General features: G+C 38.2%; 1 protein-coding gene across 1 annotated transcript in view; it reads left to right on the top strand.

The window, feature by feature from the left end:
- GABRG3 (gamma-aminobutyric acid type A receptor subunit gamma3) overlaps positions 1-19,213 on the top strand; it is a 740,987-nt gene that overhangs the window by 117,612 nt on the left and 604,162 nt on the right. The window lies entirely within an intron of this gene.

Raw genomic sequence — 19,213 nt, 5'->3', positions numbered from 1 at the left:
AGTCATGCCAAGTAGGCTGGTGGGTAAAGAGAACAGTATCAAAAGCCCGATTAAATCTTTCGGGTTATCAGAGAACTTTGCATTTTGGATTCTCTAATTATATAAATCACTGGTGGAGAATGGCCAATATAACATTGGTTGTTTTCTGGTCTCAAGGGGGGGGTGGTCCCATGTCACTGAGGGAAAGGGAGGGGAAGGGTGGTGGAGTCTGCTGGCCCCGCATTAGGAGGTGGGGCTGCCCGGTGGGTCCCTCTGTGTGTCCCCGCTGCTGGCCCGTGCACAGGAACTCCCTCATCAGGGAGGGGTGGCACCCCTTCTGCAGCCCCCAGTGCCTCTGATGGGGGGGGAGGGCGAGGGGGCATCGGGTAGGGCCGCGGGAGAATCAAGTCCTCCAGGGAGGAATCCTGCAAGACTGGATAAAGGGGCACTTTGGTCTTAGAGTCAGTCTCCTTCTCGGCCTTTCACAGGGCTAGAATCTTGGTAGGTCCTGCTTTGGGGGTAAAAATAGTTTTAGCCAAGGAGGGGGATTCTCGATCACATACTGCCAGGCCAGGATGTAGGTCATCTGGTCAGGGTGGCTGTCAGATTTATTCCTGAAGATCACAGCCTTAACCTGTAAGATAATAGGTAGGTGGAAAGTTCCTTCTCGGGGCTATCCCACGTCAAAGGTTGGCCATTCTGACATGCAGTAAGTTTGAAATTTCTCTCTCCTTATGTAAACAGTTATGACAGTTAACAAAGACACAGTAACACAAACACAGAAACAGTTAAGGACACAGTAACACAGACAAAGGTTCCAGTGCGGCTGCGGAGACAAAACAAACTAAACCGAAGGGCTGGCAGTCAGCCCTCCTTACAGATGAGGATTTCGTCCTCCTGGTGGGGGCAAGGGACGTCTCCCAAGACCCCCTGTCAATGGCCTGCCAGCACGTCCACCTAAGCCAATGCCTACCCAATACAGATTGGAATTCCTACAGGTAAAAATACAGTATAGAGCTCTCAGAGAATATGCACGCAAAAGGCAGAAAAAGTTGAGTGCACTCACCAGGCATGGGACCCTCCGGGTAGGGTCCTGGGAGTCTCTTGCATCCTGGACGAGCCCCCAAATGTTGTGCCCAAGATTGCGAATCCGAGAAACCACCAAGGAGCCGACACTGATGCAAGCGCATGAGGGTTTATTAGCAAGCTTGAGCTTGGGTTCAAGTATACCTGACACAGTGGAGCAGAGACTTGGACCCCAAGGTGGGTTACAGCTGGATTTTTATGGGCTGGTCTAGGGGATTTCCAGTAAGGGTCGGGGAGTTTCTCAAGCTCTTAGTTCCGCATTCCGATATGGGGCCTGTAACTGAAGTAGGGTAAAGTTCAGCCCCTGGTCACAGGGGCCTGAGATGGCTGCCGAAGCTAAGATGGCTGTACTTGTGCTAACGTTAAACTTGAGGTGGGATGGCCTTAATTTTCTCCACCTCCACACTAATCATTGTGTGATCTTTCTGGTGACCAGCTCTCATCCTGAAGCTATCAAGTGCCAACCAAGCATTGCCTGTTTGAATAAAATACACTCCTATAACCCTGGAAATTCCAAGGGATTTAGGAGCTGTGTATCAGGAAGTTAGGTCAAAGACCAAATATTAAAACTAAAGATCCTCCTAATGCTATTCTCACTTAGGAAATTATAAGAGTTTTAGTAGTTCTGTGCCAGGAACTGAGGGCAGAGACCAATATATATTCTATTGTTTTATAATCATATAACATTTCTTCCCAGTGAATGTGGAAAATTTAACAGGTGTTTATGTGTTCTGTGTGATCTTCATCATATAATAATGCACTCAATAACACTGAATAACCATCTTCAGGAGGCTCTAGGCCTACTGAGGCCTTGCCTCTGTTTTGGCATTCCATCTATATCCACATTTGCTCTGCACTGAAAAACTATTCCTTGGAATGAAATTCCCTTATCCTTCAGTGTTAGTAATAATATATTATTACTGTTTAATGCTTAAAAGGTAAACTTTCTGCTGGCAAAGTCTCAAGTCAAAGACCTCCTCTCAGGCATAGTTAGAGTAGAGCCCCTAGACCCTGGGGCTGCCCACAGCAGGGCCCACTCAAATGACACAGGGCTGCCCCTGCAGCAGGAGGGAATCAGAAGCAACAGGACCATTTATAAATACCAAAGAGTAGGAAGACAGCCTGGAGAAGAGAAAAGCAAAAGGAATTACTTCCCATTTTCTTTTAAATCTTTATATATTTGGTTTTATATATTATAAAAATTTTACACATTCATTGTAACCAGTATGCAATACAGTGATGTATTAAAAAACAGTTAACTCCTCTTTCTCTGTTATTTCCCACCCACCTAAGGTGACCAATATCAATAGGTTGGGGTATGTTCACCCACAGTTTTCTCCTAGCTCTTATACATGCATTCAAACATAAATTATATGCCTTTTAAATGGTCTCATGGTGAGGACTTTCTTTAATGGTTAGCGGGAAAATAAACACGTTTTTAATGGAAAAAGGGTTAGCTCAGCCAGAAACCTATAGAATGTACCTCTCAATACATGGAAATTACCAAGTTGAGACAGTCTTAGTGCAGCACAAATGCACTTACAGGTCACAGAATGGAATGTCCCTTGCCAGGAAGTTGTTTGGGGAAGGAGAAAACCTACTCTTAATGAAATGTGAAGCCACACAAAAAATAACTCTTGTTAGCTTCCCTTTATAGAAGGCTGAGTTATTTGTTCTGCCTTAAAATGATGATTTTAGTAATTTTCTTTGTATTATATCTTGTTTTGTTTTGTTTTATATTTTGTTTTCTAACACTTTGCCCATGGCACTTAACTGAATCAAATGTACAAGCAAATGGGCCAAGCATTATTGCCTTCCAGAGGCTTTTGTGCAGTCACAAGCATGATCCAATAATGGCCAAAATGTCCTGGCTTTTGAGTATGAATTTAGATGCTAACTTGGCCTTAGGGAGAGGTGAATTTTAAGAGTTTTAAAAATTTCTCTGCTTGTTGTAGTTTTGTTTCTGGGTTGTACCTTTTCACTCATTCAGTCACTGAAGAAACATGGAGGACTGTCTGTACGACCAGTGCTATATTATGCATTTGTTATATAGACACCAATTAAGTATGGCTTATGAATCCTATGAGATGTTAAGCTGGCCTCAGCAGGCATCTCACCTATAGCTTTTTCTTCTGCCTCATAACATTTTAACTGGGCTAGTAGTGTTTAAGTAGGTAAGAATAAGTCTCAGGTAATCTCATTTCCTTGGTTGAATGGGAGATGGAAAATGCAATAAACTGAAATACAAGTAACTAGAGTCACACACCTAAGAGAAAGTCATTGTAACAAATTAAGACATTTCCTTCCAATATCATCTATATGCAACTATAAATTTAAAATATTTTTAAATAAAATTAGAAGGACCAGAGGAACCAAAAAAGAAAATTTAATATTAAATGAAAGACTTATGCCCTAATGTATTGATAATTACCTTAAATGTAAATGGTTAAAATATGCAAATGGAAAGATAGACACAGACTGACTGGATTGAAAATTTAAAAAAAGATCCGATTATATGCCTCTTATAAGAAGCTCACTTCAAATTCCATGATATAGGTAGGTTGAAAGTAAAGAATGAGAAAGGTCATTCCATGCAAATAGTAACTTAAAATTTAAAAAACAGGGGAGCTATGTTAATATCTTATGAAGTAGATTTCAGAACAAGATAAAGAGGGACATTACATAATAATAATAGTATCAACTCAGCAGGAACATGTAATGATTTAAACATGTGTGTATCATTGGGACACCTGGGTGGCTCAGTGGTTGAGTGCCTTTGGCTCAGGACCTGATCCCAGGGTCATGGGATCAAGTCCCACAAGGAGCTCCCTGTGGGGAGCCTGCTTCTCCCTCTGTCTATGTCTCTGCCTCTCTGTGTGTCTCATGAATTAATAAATAAAAAAATTTTAAAGTGTGTATCATGAAATACATGAAGCAAAAACTGATGAAGCTAAAGGAAGAAATATATGCACCCACTTGGGTAATGCACAGTAGTATATACTTCAGATGTACTTCAGGAGAACATAGGAAATCTGATCAATGCAATCAATCATCAGGATCTGATTGGCAGCAGGATTCACATTGTTTTTTCAGTGTTCATAGAACATATACCAAAATAGATTACATACTTAGATCATAAGTGTACTTGAACAAATTTAAGAGAATTGCAATCATGTAGTTTGTTCTGTGTCCTTAATCCAATCATATTAGAAATCAACAACAGATAGACAATAAGAAAATCTCTAAGCAAGTGGAAATTAATGCGTATCTAGATAATGGTCCATCAAAAGAGTTTTAAAGAAAAAATACATAGAATTGAACTAAAATGAAAACATATCAAAATATGCAGGGTAAAGTTAAAACAGTGCTGAGAGGGAAATTCATAGCAGGAAATATTTTGTTTACAATAGAAATGAGGAAAGATTGTAAATAAGTAATCTAAATTCTAACTACAGGAAATTAGAAAAAGAAAAGCAAATGAACCCAAAACAAACAGAAGAAAGATAATACTAAGGATAAGAGCAGAAATCAATGAAATTGAAAATACTAAAACAGTAGACAAAGTCAATGAAACAAAAGCTGATTCTTTCCCCAAAATCAGTAAAATTGATATACAGGATGACAAAAATAAAAAAGAAAAGTGCAAATCATCATTATTAGGCATACAAGTACAGATCATATAGCTATTTAAAAATGTAATAAGGGCAACCCTGTTTAAGATGGCAGAGGAGTAGGGTCCCTGAGTCACCTGTCCCCACCAACTTACCTAGATAACTTTCATCCTGAAAACCTATGAATTTGACCTGAGATTTAAAGAGAGAACAGCTGGAATGCCACAGAGAGAAGAGTTTGCACTTCTAACAAGTACAACACGTTTTTAGACACTCTGCACTGAGCAAAATGACTAGAAAGAAGATCTCAATACAAAGGAAAGAAACAGAAACAGTATTCTCTGCCACAGAGTTACAGAATTTGGATTACAATTTACAAGCCAGACATGGAGCTTGATCTCACCACCACAAGATCAAGACCTGAGCTGAAACCAAGAGTAAAATGCTTAATAGACTGCACCACCCATGTGCCTTAGAATCTAGGATTAATACACATTTTCTAGACCAGAGAACAAATTTAGAGTATTATATTCAAGAAAACATAAATGGAAAATGGCAATTTTATTTATTTTTATTTTATTTTTAAAGATTTTATTTATTTATTCATGAGAGAGAGAGAGAGATTGAGACAGAGACACAGGCAGAGGGAGAAGCAGACTCCATGCAGGGGTCCTGACACGGGACTCGATCCCAGGTCTCCAGGATCAGGCCCTGGGCCAAAGGCGGCGCTAGACCACTGAGCCACCCAGGCTGCCCAGAAAATGGCAATTTTAAAAAAAGAATTTATATCCATTTTCCACATAATAAGAACATGAAGCAGATAACTTATGATCATATGAATATTTGAATATTTGAATATTTGATAACTGATGTTTAGAATGTATGACTGATCCCAGCCTTTTAGCATTATCTCCCAATTCACACTTAATCAGAAGCTAGCAAAACACAAGGAAAGACTCAGATTAGCACAGTCACATCCCAACCCCTAACGTTAAAACCTATAACTTCATCTGAAACTATTTTCTATTATATTTGGATATAATTTAAAAACATCATGATACACAGCCAAAAATATTTCCTTGAAAATCACTCTTTCAAAGCTTATATATGTCAATTCCACATCCCATATCAGTAATTACAAATTTCAACACAAGTTTTCACTCTTTGAAGACAGTATAAATAATTCCTTGATGTAGAAGTCATTTTGCCAAATATAGCTTTTCAGAGCCTTAAAAACAGATAAAATGTTTAATCATCATGTTTATATTTAATTAATGATCATAGCATCCTTTCACATACATGGCAAGGCCGAAGCTAAAAGGATGGAACCTGACATTTCTTTTGCTTCAAGACAGCATATGCCTGTGGATGCCACACTCCTACTCTACCATGTGCTGCGAGCTCTTCATGACTCCTAGCTATAGGGAAGGAAAAAACAGGCTGACTGAGCATCATCGCAGGGCACAACACTGGACTCTCTCCACATCTCCTTTAGCTCTAAGAGGAAATCTAAAGTCAGTGCTAGAAATTTTGACATTTATTGCCCTAGCTCAAACAATTAGCACGCTTGAGACATGGTTTACCTGATGCATCAAAATCATACTCCTTAAATGTCTAGACCAAGTACTGGATGGGGGGAGCTACAGGGAATGAGTTGGGAAACAAATTAAGATGGGATGCAGAACTTCCCTTGCTGCTTATGAGAACAGACTGTCTTCAAGTACCTAAGATAATCTACTTAGGAAAACTGCCATTATCCATTCACTCATAGAAGCTCTACCTAGCCACATATTCTGTTACTATCAAAGTTATTTAATGTTTACCGTAATTAAGATCAGTGGATGTTTCATTGTTTATTTACAGAGGAATACACATCCACACATAAATAAATAATAAATAAATGTTAATCACATTTACTGAAGCTAGTGAAATTTAGCATGATAAAATTTAGCATCCTACATTGCCACTGATTATTTTTCTTCACCATACCTGAAAGCACACACTTACTTATCAATACGAGTATATTTTGAACGCAAATTTTTAGAGGAAATTTGATCTTGTTTGCTGTGATGTCTGAAAGTCCCAGATTATCACTGGTGGTGATAATTGTTCTCATCACACTTGGGAAAATCAACTCTAATGTGGAGAACACCATTAATGCATCCATGGAAATCTGTATCTTTTTTCTTTTCTTTTAATCAATAGAGGGTCAGCTCTGTGAGATTCAGAAGTGAAACACAGAAGCTTCAGAAATCATTGCTTTTTTCAAGGAATTTTTCATGATCCTAAAGGGGAAATTGTTTTTTCATTGTTATATGCTTTGGAAGAAGTGTTAAATTGCAAAATGCCAACTATGAATTCAGGAGGATCTCTATGGAAGGTAAGATCAACATGAGCAACAGAATTTCAGGAAGGCTTCATGGAGGAGGAGACTTGTGAGGGCTCTGTCTAAAACCAGGGCAATTTGTGCCTGTGGTCATTCTGAGAAAGACTGTGCATAGTTGGGAGGTGGTGAACGGACAAGCCAGGCATGGGTAGGAATAAACCAGAGGCTAGTGTGGTGACCATGGGGCCCCCGGAAGATGGGATGGAGAAAGGGTATCTGGGTAGACAAGTGGGGTTTCACATTGCAAAGCCCCCAAAAGCCAAGCAAAGGAGGTTAACCTTGAATGGATGTGGTGGTGGCCTTGAGCAGAAGGGTGTTGCTGACAAAGATAGTGTTAGGGGCTCCCCTGGAAGAGAACCAAAGAGGGACATACCCTTTCAATATTGTGAGAAGAGAGAGTGGTAGCAAACATGTACTTCAAGGACAGGTTATTGCTGTCTCCTGGACAAACCTCTACTTAACACCTGGTACTTGATCTTGACTTTATGTATGTTTAATTTGATGACATACATTTTAAACTCTGGTCTCTGGCTAATTATCATGGTTATAGCCAAGGCCATTTCCTACATCCAGAATTCCATAAGAGATTAAATGAATGAGGTATATGAAAATGTTTTCTGATGCCTATGGACATGATTAGAGATGTTAAATTGTCTTTTAAGTAGCAGGAGGTAAATGACAAAGTAATTATAGGAATGCCTTAAGGACCAAATAATAGCTTCCTTTGGCTCATGAGTAAAGAAATGTTTGTTTTCTTCAATTAAATGCTTAAAATGCAAGGAGCTCAAAGAAGTCCAAATGTTTGGCATTCTATGAGAGATTTTTAAGCTTCTGAGGTATAAGGATCTTGCTGAAATGTGAAATCTTGTAAATACATAATATAAGATGACCCAAGGTATCTACATTAACAAAAACCATTTATCATGCTCAAATTAACAAACAGATTGCATTTACAACCTAAAACAATTTGCTATCCAACTTTGCAGGTGACAGATTAAAAAAATTCATTGCAAATTGCCTAATGGAGAAAAATTCCATTGTCTTAAGAATTAATAAAAAGCTTTCCCAAAAGACCTTTGTATTTGGATGTTAGAACACAAATTATATACTTGCAAGCAGAGCAATTAGCCTTTGTCACTATGAAAGCATTTTATTAGGAGTCACTTCCAAGGTGGGAAGGCTTAGAGAGGAGGGGGTTAATTCACAGCTCTGAAGGGAAACACAGGCAATCCACAGGCTACCTCAAGGGCCCCTCGTGTGGTAGCTACAGGAAGTCATCCCATGATCCTGCAAGTAGGGGAATAACACCCACCCACAGGGTGGGGAGTTTCCATAAATAATAAATTGTTAATGGGAGAAGAAGTTTGGCAATGGAGAACCTGGGAATTGGTAGGCATTTAATTCAGAACACTTGCTAAAAAAGTAATGAACCCATTATTTTAAAACCTCTTAATTTCTCAACAGGCAAGCAGAAAGGGCAATGAAAGCATGGCCATATTCACTTTTCTCTTCTCTATCCTTTGGCAGAAAAACCTCAACAATTGGAGTGAAACTAGAAATCAGAAACAGAAGGAAAACTAGGAAAATTCACAAACATGTAAAAATTAAACAACACAGTTTTAAACAACTAGTGGGTCAAAGAAGAAATCCCATGGGAAATTTGAAAGTATTTCAAGACTAATGAAAATAAAAATAGCACATGGAAAAACTTGCAGAATATAGCACAAGCTGGGCTAAGAGGAACACTTTAAGCTGTAAATGCTTGCAGTAAAATAAAAGAAATATTTCAAATACATAACTTAACTTTAGATTCTAAGGTAAAGAAAAATAATATCAAGCTAAAGCAAAAGCTAGCTGAGGAAAGGAAATAAAATTTAAAGCAAAGATAAATTGAATAGACGACAGAAAAACAATAAAGAATATTTTAAAAACTAGGAATTGGTTCTTTGAAAAGATCAACAAAATTGACAAACTAAGAAAAAATAAGGAAAATTCAAGTAATTAAAATAAAAAAACCAAAAGATTACTGTATAACTTATTTTGCTGAAATAAAAAGGACTGCAAAAAAGTACTATGAGGTAGGGTGCCTGGGTAGCTCAGTTGGTTAAGCATCTCTCTTTTGATTTTGGCTCCAGGCATGATCTCAGGGTCATGGGCTTGAGCCCTGTGTCAGGCTCCATGCTCAGTGGGGAGTCTGCTTGAAATTCTGCCCCCCTCTCCTGTAGTCCCTCTCCCTGCTCATGCACTCTCTCTCTTGCTATATCTTGCTCTCTCCCTCTCTCTCTAAACAAATAAATAAAATATTTAAATAAAAGTACTGTGAAAAATTGTACACCAACAAATTGGATAACCTAAATGAAATGAAAAATTCCCAGAAATACAACTTATCAAGACTGAGTAATGAATAGAAAATCTGAACAAATTATAGCTATTTAGGAGATTGAATCATTAGTCTAAAACCTCCTGATAAAGAAAAGCCCAAAAACTACATGGCTGCACGGTGAATTCTATCATTTAATGAAGAATTAACACAAATCCTCTGCAGTCTTTTCCAAAAAATTGAAGAGGGAGGAACACTTCTAAACATGTTCTATGGGGCCTGATACCAAAGCCAGACAAAGATACTATAGGGAAAGAAAACTACAGACTAATATCTCTTACAAATATTTATACAAAAATTCTCAATGAAATATTATCAAACAGAATTCAATAGCACATTAAAAGGATCACAGCATGACCAAGTGGGAAAACAAGGATGGTTCAAAATATGAATATCAGTGTAATGTGCTGCATTAACAGAATGAAGGAGAAAAAAATTACACTGTCATCTCAGCTGATGCAGAAAAAGCATGTAATGGAGCTCAATACCCTTTAATGACAAAAACATTGAGCAAAGAACCAGAAGGAAACAATTTCAACATAATATAGGCCATCTATAAAAAGTCCACAGCTAACATACTCATTAATGAATGACTAAAAACTTCTACTTGAAGATCAGGAACAAAGCAAGGATGCTTATTTTACAACTTCTATTCATTGTAGTGCTAGCAGTCTTAGCCAAAGCAATTATGAAAGAAAAAGAAATTAAGAGGCAGCCAAATTTGAAGAAGTAAAATGAACTCTTTAGGAAAAAAACATGATCTTACATGTAGAAACCCTAAAGATTACACACACACAGAGACACAAAATTAAAACTATAAATTAATTCAGCAAAGCTACAGGATTACAAAATCAACACTTAAAAATCAGTTGTGTTTCTATACACTGAAAATCCAATGAAAAATCATGTAAAAATTAAACAATGAAAAATCCAAAAAAGAAATTAAGAAAACAACTCCATTTACAATAATATCAAAAATAATAAAATACTTAGTACTAATTTTAAACAAATAGGCAAAAAACCTTATACACTAAAAACTGCAAAGTGTTGTTAAAAGAAATTAGACACCAATATATGGAAAGAGATTCTGTGTTCATGGATTAAAAGAGAGTATTAAGATGTCAGCACCACCAAAAGTGACCTACAAATTCAATGCAGTCTCTGTCTGCTTCCCAACAATGCCTTTTGCCAAAATAGAAAAGAAAAATCCTCCGAATAGCCAAAAAGATCTTTTTTTTTTTTTTCCGATGTCGGACTCCATCCCGGGTCTCCAGAATCTCGCCCTGGGCTGAAGGCAGCTCTAAACCACTGAGCCACCGGGGCTGCCCCAAAAAGATCTTAAGAAGAGCAAATTTAGAGTTCTCACACTTTCCAATTTCAAACTTTACTACAAAGTACAGTACACAAAATAGTGCAATACTGTTAACAAAGACAGACATATAGACCAATGAAATATAAAAGAGTGCCCAGAAATAAACTCACACATATATAATCAGATGATTTTCTACAAGGGTACCAATACTATTAATGTGGGAAAGAACAGTTTTTTCAATGAATGTTGAGAAACAAGACAGCCACATGTGAAAATGATGAAGTTGGACACTTACCTTACACCATAGACAAAACTCAAAATTTATTAATGAACTAAATGTAAGAGCTAAAACTATAAAACTCCAAGAAGAAATTATAGGGAAAAAGCTTCATAACACTGGATTTGTCAGTGATTTCCTGGATATGACACCATAGCACAGGCATTAAAGGAAAAATAGATAAGTTGAACTACATGAAATTAAAGACTTTTGTGCAAGGATATTATCAACAGAGTGAAGAGGCAACCTACAGAATAGGAGAAAAGATTTGGAAATCATATGCCTGATTAGGGGTTCATATTCAGAATATATAAAGAACTACAGGGATCCCTGGGTGGCGCAGCGGTTTGGCGCCTGCCTTTGGCCCAGGGAGTGATCCTGGAGACCCGAGATCAAGTCCCACGTCAGGCTCCCTGCATGGAGCCTGCTTCTCCCTCTGCCTGTGTCTCTGCCTCTCTCTCTCTCTTTCTGTGTGTGACTATCATGAATAAATAAATAAAATCTTAAAAAAAAAAAAAGAACTACAACTCAACAACTGAAAACAAAACAAAACCTGATTTAAAAGCTGGCAAAGAACACAAGTAGCTATTTCTCAAGGCATATAAAAGGCCAGTAAGCACATGTAAAAATGTTCAACATCACTCATCACCAGGGAACTGCAAATCAAAAGCACAATGAGATATCACTTCACACTCAAAAGGATAGTTACTGGAAAAAAAATTATTTATTTATTTTTTAGTTTTTGTTTTTATTTTTATTTTTTAATAATAAATTTATTTTTATTGGTGTTCAGTTTGCCAACATACAGAATAACACCCAGTGCTCATCCCGTCAAGTCCCCCCTCAGTGCCCGTCACCCACTCACCCCCACCCCCTGCCGTCCTCCCCTTCCACCACCCCTAGTTCGTTTCCCAGAGTTAGGAGTCTTTATGTTCTGTCTCCCTTTCTGATATTTCCTACCCATTTCTTCTCCCTTCCCTTCTATTCCCTTTCACTATTATTTATATTCCCCAAATGAATGAGACCATATAATGTTTGTCCTTCTCCGATTGACTCATTTCACTCAGCATAATGCCCCCCAGTTCCATCCACATTGAAGCATATGGTGGGTATTTGTCATTTCTAATGGCTGAGTAATATAATAGTAAGTAACAAACATTAGTAAAAACGTGTAGAAACTGGAACATTTGTGCACTCTTGATGAAAATGTGAAATGTGGACCTGCTATGGAAAATGCTATGGCAGTTTCTCAAAATATTAAAAATAGAATTATGCTATGATGTGGCAATTTCACTTCTAGTATGTACATAACCAAAAGATTTAGAAGCAGGAACTCAGATCTCTTCATATCAGCATTATTCACAAGAGCCAAAAGTGGAAGCAACCCAAGTAACCATTGAGAGATAAATGGGTAAATAAACTTGGTATACCCATATTACAATGGAATATTATTCAACATTAAGAAGGAGAGCCTGACATATGCTACATGAATGAACCCAGAAGACATTATGCTAAAAGAATTAAGTCAGCGACAAAAGTACACAGGTTGTGTGATTCCACTTACATGAGACACCTAGAGTAGTCAAATTCATAGAGACAGAAAGTAGAATTGTGGTTGCCAGGGTTTGGAAGACACAGGGAATGGGGAGTTATTTTTTAATGGGTACAAAATTTCAATTTGGGAAGATGAAGAAAATTCTTTGGATACATGGTGGTGATAGTGGTGCAACTTGAAATTATTAATGACCCTGAATTGGAGACTGAAAATAGTTCAAATAAATTTTGTTATGTGTGTTTTAACACAAGTAGAAAAGCCCCCACAGAATTTTTTTTTCAAACTTCCAAAATTGACTTATTTAAATTTTAATTATACTTAAATATGTGGGAACTTAAAAGTAGATATACATTCCATATCTTCTTTTTTTAAAATTCCATATCTTCTAATTCTCACACAAGTGTAAATCCAGTTTTATAGACAAAATACCTAATTCAAAATCAATTAAGAATATCAAATAAACCTTGTTAAAATAATGAGATGCATGGGACTATTCTGTAAACAGTTAAGTACAGCAGCTTTGGTCTCCTCCACTGGACACAGATAACAAACACCATTTATGATAAAAAAAAAAAAAACAGATTTCAAAGGATGAAAGAGGACTTTCCCTCCATACGTCACTAGATTGTGTTAATGTTATGGACTATGATATCCAAGTCACATCTGTTGCTCCTTATTTCATGATCTCAAATCCACACATATGCTCCTTAACTGACCTCTCCCTGATTGGCTTATGGGACAGAGTATGCCCTTCCATCATCACAACCACCCTTCATGCACCCACCAGCTGAGGGTTTCTACTCTTACTGAGTTATACGCTGTCCAAATCTGCCAAGGACAAAGGCAGTTTTTATTATGATCACATATACTGTTATTTAAAGTACACATGAAATATGAGTTAAACAAAGAAAGAATGATTTTTTCTTTGTAAACTAAACTCATGTTGGCCAGACAATGAAAAAGCATAGTGGGTCTGGTACTCTGTTCACCAGTATCTTTAAATTCTCACTCCACCTTAAAATATAGAGATTAGAATTCATAGAAGAAGCTGTGATTTCTGCAAAAAAGGGACACATGATCTCTAATGAGATTCTGTATTCAGGGACTAGCCTTGGTTCAGGATCACTGTCCAGGGGCTGCCATGGTCTGAATCTCACTGGCCTTGGACATCCCAGGTACCCCTGCTGATGTTCCCTGGTAACCCAGGGCTACATATGCACTTCACTCTGTGGGCCCAGGCTCCTGGAATAGCCTGGAACCAGCTCTCATGTTGTTTCCCAGGGCAGAGGAAAAGTCAATAAAGAATATCTAACTGACAATTAAATGTGAAAGTAGTATCTATCTCGGTCTGAACTAGTCCCCCAAACCTACCCAACTATATGGGTCTAGGATATACAATCCCACCGCCTATCGGGAAGGCATAGGGTGATGATATTTTATGAAAAGCACTCCAATCACAGTGTTTGGCTTCCTCTCCTTCCTGCAGGGAGACAACACACGGGCTTTCCTATGCATAGCATTTAGTTCATAGTTCCATCATTCTGTGTAATATGTAGAAGCCTCTCTGTCAAGTCTCAAATGCAGTTCCTCTTTATCTGTAGACTTAAATAAAATGACCAACTGCTTGTCTTGTCTCCAACCCACTGGGAAGATCGTAGGAACTGGTCCATGCCAATGCTCTGAGGGATGCCATCTCTTGGAAGGGTCCCCACCATTCTCTGACAGGGTCTCCTCAGTACTTTGTCCAACAGCCTTGGTTTTGTCCATGGAAGCAGGGCTGAGCTTCCCTTTCTGTTACCTTCCTTGGAACCTTCTGCAGTGGGCACTGGAGAATATTCCTTTGTAGGGGCTGAGCAGATTTCTTAGCCCTGTTCATAGATTTAATTGGTTAAGCTGCACACAGTTACTGAAACTTTGTTCAGGTTCATGTGTTTGGATCTTTGTGATTATTTTGGCAGTGCAAGTCTTCTGACATCAAGTAGGCTTTTTGAAGCATGATGCCACCAACAGTACGTCCTTACAGCTGTTCCTACAGCTGCACTCACAGCTCTCTAGACACACTGGTTAAGTGTGGTTTGTTTCTTTGCCCCCTCTTCCTCTGCCTTCAGCCTCCTCTTTCTTGACATCATTTCTTCTCTCAACTGTGAGTACTTTCAGTGTGGGTGCTTTTCCCAGTCATGCTCCAGTGTGAGCACTACATCTGTATTTCTTTCTCTGAGCCTTCATGCCCAGTTAGAAGAGCTTACTGGGTGTTAGTTTTAGTAGTGATTACAATGGCTGTACTCTGAATTGTGTACTTGACACTGTTTATTATAACCAGATTTTGTTGATCAAGATGCTTCTCAGTTTTAACCTTTAGAATTTGAATTCAAGAAGTACTTGCATTTTCCCACTTGGTAAGTCCCTGAATTTGTGAATTTATTTTAGTGCCTTAAATTTCTACTTGTAAACAACCACTTGTTTTTTGGGGTCATGTCTTTCTTTTAAGGCCTTGTCAAATGCAGTCAATACCAAAGCAACATGCACTATTGACATCTGTTTTCTGATCTTTCCCCTGGCCATAAGGTCTGTAGTACCTGCTCTGCCTTCCAAATTGTTGCTCATCAAAACCAAATGTACAAAAAAAAAAACAAAACAAAACAAATGTACATCACTGCATAACACAGATCGAGACTCAAGAGAATGTTTTCCTTGTCATCTACTGTCAGCCTTGAAACCAATGCTGCATATTTTAGGTATTTGATTCTTATGTCATCCATTCCTAGTAGCAATTTCTGAATCCATCTGAATGGGCAAACTAAGTTTTTGAAAAAGAAAACCTCATAATTTCTTTGGCCTACAACAACAAATGTTATTTCTCATTCACTCAGCATTTTCCATAGCAGGTTGGCAGGGTGCAACACTCTGCCATCCTTACTGGGGTCTTGCTCCACTCTGGGATGATTCACCACAGCATGGGGATAAAGAGCTTGGAAGGGCCTCACATTAGATATCTGATGCTCAGGTCTGGAAGTGACACCCATTACTTCTGTGAAAAGCCCATGACCTTACCTGGTTAGGCAGCCACAGTCAACCACAGTCAGGAAGTGCAGTCATGAGGGTGATCAGAAGGCAAAGACTCAGAAGTATTGTATCAACAGTACTATACTGACCACCACTGACATATAAGACTTGATGACTAGATGTACCTCAACATGTGTCTTTAAGATAAATATTAAGGTGCATTCACCAAGTCAGATAGGACTTGGTTGGGAGTTCCACCTTTTCTAAGTGCTGCATAATTTTGGCTAAGTTACCTAGCCCCACTGAGCCCCAGTTTCCTCATCTCTGAAGTGAACAATATTTACCTCTAGAATATTTGTTAAGATCCAATAGGGTAATGTACATAAAGTGTTTAGAGAGTATAAAATGAAAAAATTCCATTCTCTCAATTTGCTATTTACTGGTATTATGTTATACTCCTGGTTCCTATAGTAATGTGAGATTCTGCTTCTCTAATTTTCTAATGGATTTGGCCTAAGAAAAGGCAGCTTTCATTCCACTGTAATCAGCAACAACTTTCTCTGATTACCTCTGCTGCATCACATATGGCAGTTTTCTTTTTACTGTATATGCCATTTTGAAGCTCCTAATACATCTTATTATTGCTTCCTTCAATTCTATTAAGAAGTAGTCAACTACAAAGTTAGGTCCTATCTTGCATTTGGTGCTTACGTGGTCGTGAGCAGGCTTTGAGGCACCTACACATAAGCCATGTAGTGGACAGCTGCTTTTCCCCATGCTTTACTTTGAGAAATAATCTCACTTCCAGGAAGATAGCACTCCAGCTAACAAGGCTACTTCTTTACCTATGTTTGAATTACCTTTTATTGTGCAACAGTGGCTGCTGAATCTACCAGTGATAGATCTTAGCTCTTTTTTTTCCTTTAAAAACTATTTTTTAAAATACCTTTGGCATATCTGGAGACTGAATCTCTTTGGGATCAAAAGAGGTAATATAATTAAATAAAGATGTTTTGGAAAAGCAGCTGGCTTCTATCATTAAAAGCCAATGTCTATGAACACTTGCAGGAAAAAAAAAAAAAACAAGCCTATACTGACTAGTAAGCAAACATTGAGTCATATTGGAAGGAATTGAGATTTTTAGAAAGAAGCAGCTATAATTAGAATGAAAATGTAATTATAAGGCATCAAACAGGCAGTCTCAGCACATTGCTGAAAGAGAAAAAGAAAAGATAGGGCAAGCTTTCAAAATATATTCTTTTCAAAGGAATCACAATAATCCCTCCAGGATTTTCTAAGTGTGAGAGAATCTCCAGCAGATTGGGTCCAAGGCATGCGGTTTACTCAGTGCACCCACAGCTTTTCCCACCAGAGAGTTTTCTGTGCCTCTCTCCACTCCTATCCTCCCCTAGGAGAGCTGCAATTCAAAATGAGGTATTTATTCACACAGTGAATGACTGATAATGTTTCGGAGAATGGTTTCCTCTTAATAAAAGACAAAACTGACAAGGTCTACAATAATCAATCAAGGACAACAAGGGCCTAATTTCTTTCTCCAATCCCTGATCACATCATCTAGAAGGCTGTCTTGACTGTATGGAAAAATGACTCTTCTCCACATGATGAGAAACAGGGTGGTTCAGCTGTGTATATCCTGGACTCAGATTCATAAAACAGTTCCACTGAGCTTTCTGGTTCAGTCTAATTGACTCTCTGAGCTCCATTAGCTCACCTGTAAAATGGGACGTCACAGGATTACTATGAAGATCACAGGAAATAAAGCAAGGTGAACAAGATATACTAAGTTAAATATGATTTCTTACGACAGTCATTTCAATCATTTCATTCTGCAAGCTGTTTTTAACAGGGAAACCATGGTTTTACAACATCTGAAAGTGTCTGTAACTACCTCAGTAGAAATCATCAACTTGGCAATTTGTTCCCAGGCTCTGTAAAGATATATAAACACAGGCCATTCCACTATGATCTTACATGAGTCAAACTGCTCTAGAGTTTGCCTCCTCACTGCTGCCCTCTATATACCTCAGCCATTCCACCTTCACCAATCTGGATTTTAATTCCTTCCCTAAAATTTGAGCTTCACAGGCAGGTCTATGTTAGTCAGCAAGAAAGGATTCAGCCACCTGGGTGTTCAGCAAATTTCAGATGGATGGATGCATGGCTACCTTTCAGAAGTGGGTCACTAACCCTTTCAGTAACTTAAGTTAGCCCCCATTCTTTTTTTTTCTTTAAAATATTTTATTTATTTATTCATGAAAGACACAGAGAGGCAGAGACATAGTCAGAGGGAGAAGCAGGCTCCTTGTGGGGACCTGATGGGGGACACTATCCCAGACCCCAGGATCACGACCTGAAGCCAAAGGCAGAGGCTCAACCCCTGAGCCACCCAGGTGCCCCTAACCCCATTCACCTTATCTTTCTCTTAGCCTACACTCACTCTTTTGGGTCCTGTTCTATGCAGCTTTAAATTTTAAATCTTAATTTTCATGGATGTATTTCTCTCCAGCTACACACTAAGCTGTTTGAGAAGAGAGGTTGGATATAAGTTATCTTTATTTCTCCCACTGTATTGATCATTCAAGACTTGGATTCAAGACATGGATGATGCTTAATAAATGTCTGTCATTTTGCTGTACTCAATGACAAAGAAAATGTGCCAAGATGTTCAACCATCACAAAGATATCTTATACCTAAGAAGGTGAGAATTCATCTGTATTTTTTCATGTAGTTATCAGCATACTTTTTTAGTCATTAGCATATTCCAATCCTCAACAAAAGCTTCACTGACAAAAAAAGGAAAAGGGGAGATTTCACAGATTCTCTATTAGGCAATATCAATATGCAAGGTTAGGATGGTTCTTAGAAGAAAGTTTGAGGGGAAAGAGAAAGGAAACCAATTCCATGCTACACGCCATGCCTATGACACAGGCCCACCTGTGCCCAAAATGTTACTAGAAGTGGGCTAGACTGGCTTTTGGGGTCACTTTGATGTTTTTGAAACAATTATTGAGCTTGCTTTCAATGGTAAACATATCCTATTTTCCAAATATCAAAATGAATTATAAAGGGAGAGTGAAAGAGACAAGTTAGGTACAGAAGGTATATTGTTTTGCTGAGCTTCAAGCATAATCATCAGCCTTTATCTACTTTGACTGTGGATCAGTTGCTAAACAGTCACCTTTTAGTACCATGGCCTATTGACACTATTGGTATATGGGGCCATGGAGCCAGATCAGCCTTATGTGCAGAGCACACGCTGTCCATGTATTCATACTGTAAGAGAGGGTTTTTTCTGAAATGATGCTGCTCTGGCTTTCTCTCCGTTTTGCTTTTCTTTTTTACTAAATGCAGAGCAGGGTCATGTGGATAAATACATTCCTCTACCCACTTTCTAGTATATTGGTTAACAGTGCAGATGTTAGGTTTGAATCCACTTCTCTGTGAGACATAGAACAAGTTACATCCTCTTTCTATGTGTCGGTTTCTTCACCTCTGAAATAAGATGATAATAGTAATAATATACTTTATTTCACAGGGTTGTTCTTTTAATCATATGGAATACTACATATGAAGCATATACTACAGTGCCTAGCACATAAGTG

The sequence above is a fragment of the Canis lupus genome, chromosome 3 (genome assembly GCF_011100685.1).
Source record: "Canis lupus familiaris isolate Mischka breed German Shepherd chromosome 3, alternate assembly UU_Cfam_GSD_1.0, whole genome shotgun sequence".
Lineage (NCBI taxonomy): Eukaryota > Metazoa > Chordata > Mammalia > Carnivora > Canidae > Canis > Canis lupus.
This window is presented reverse-complemented; position numbering and strand designations above follow the sequence as displayed.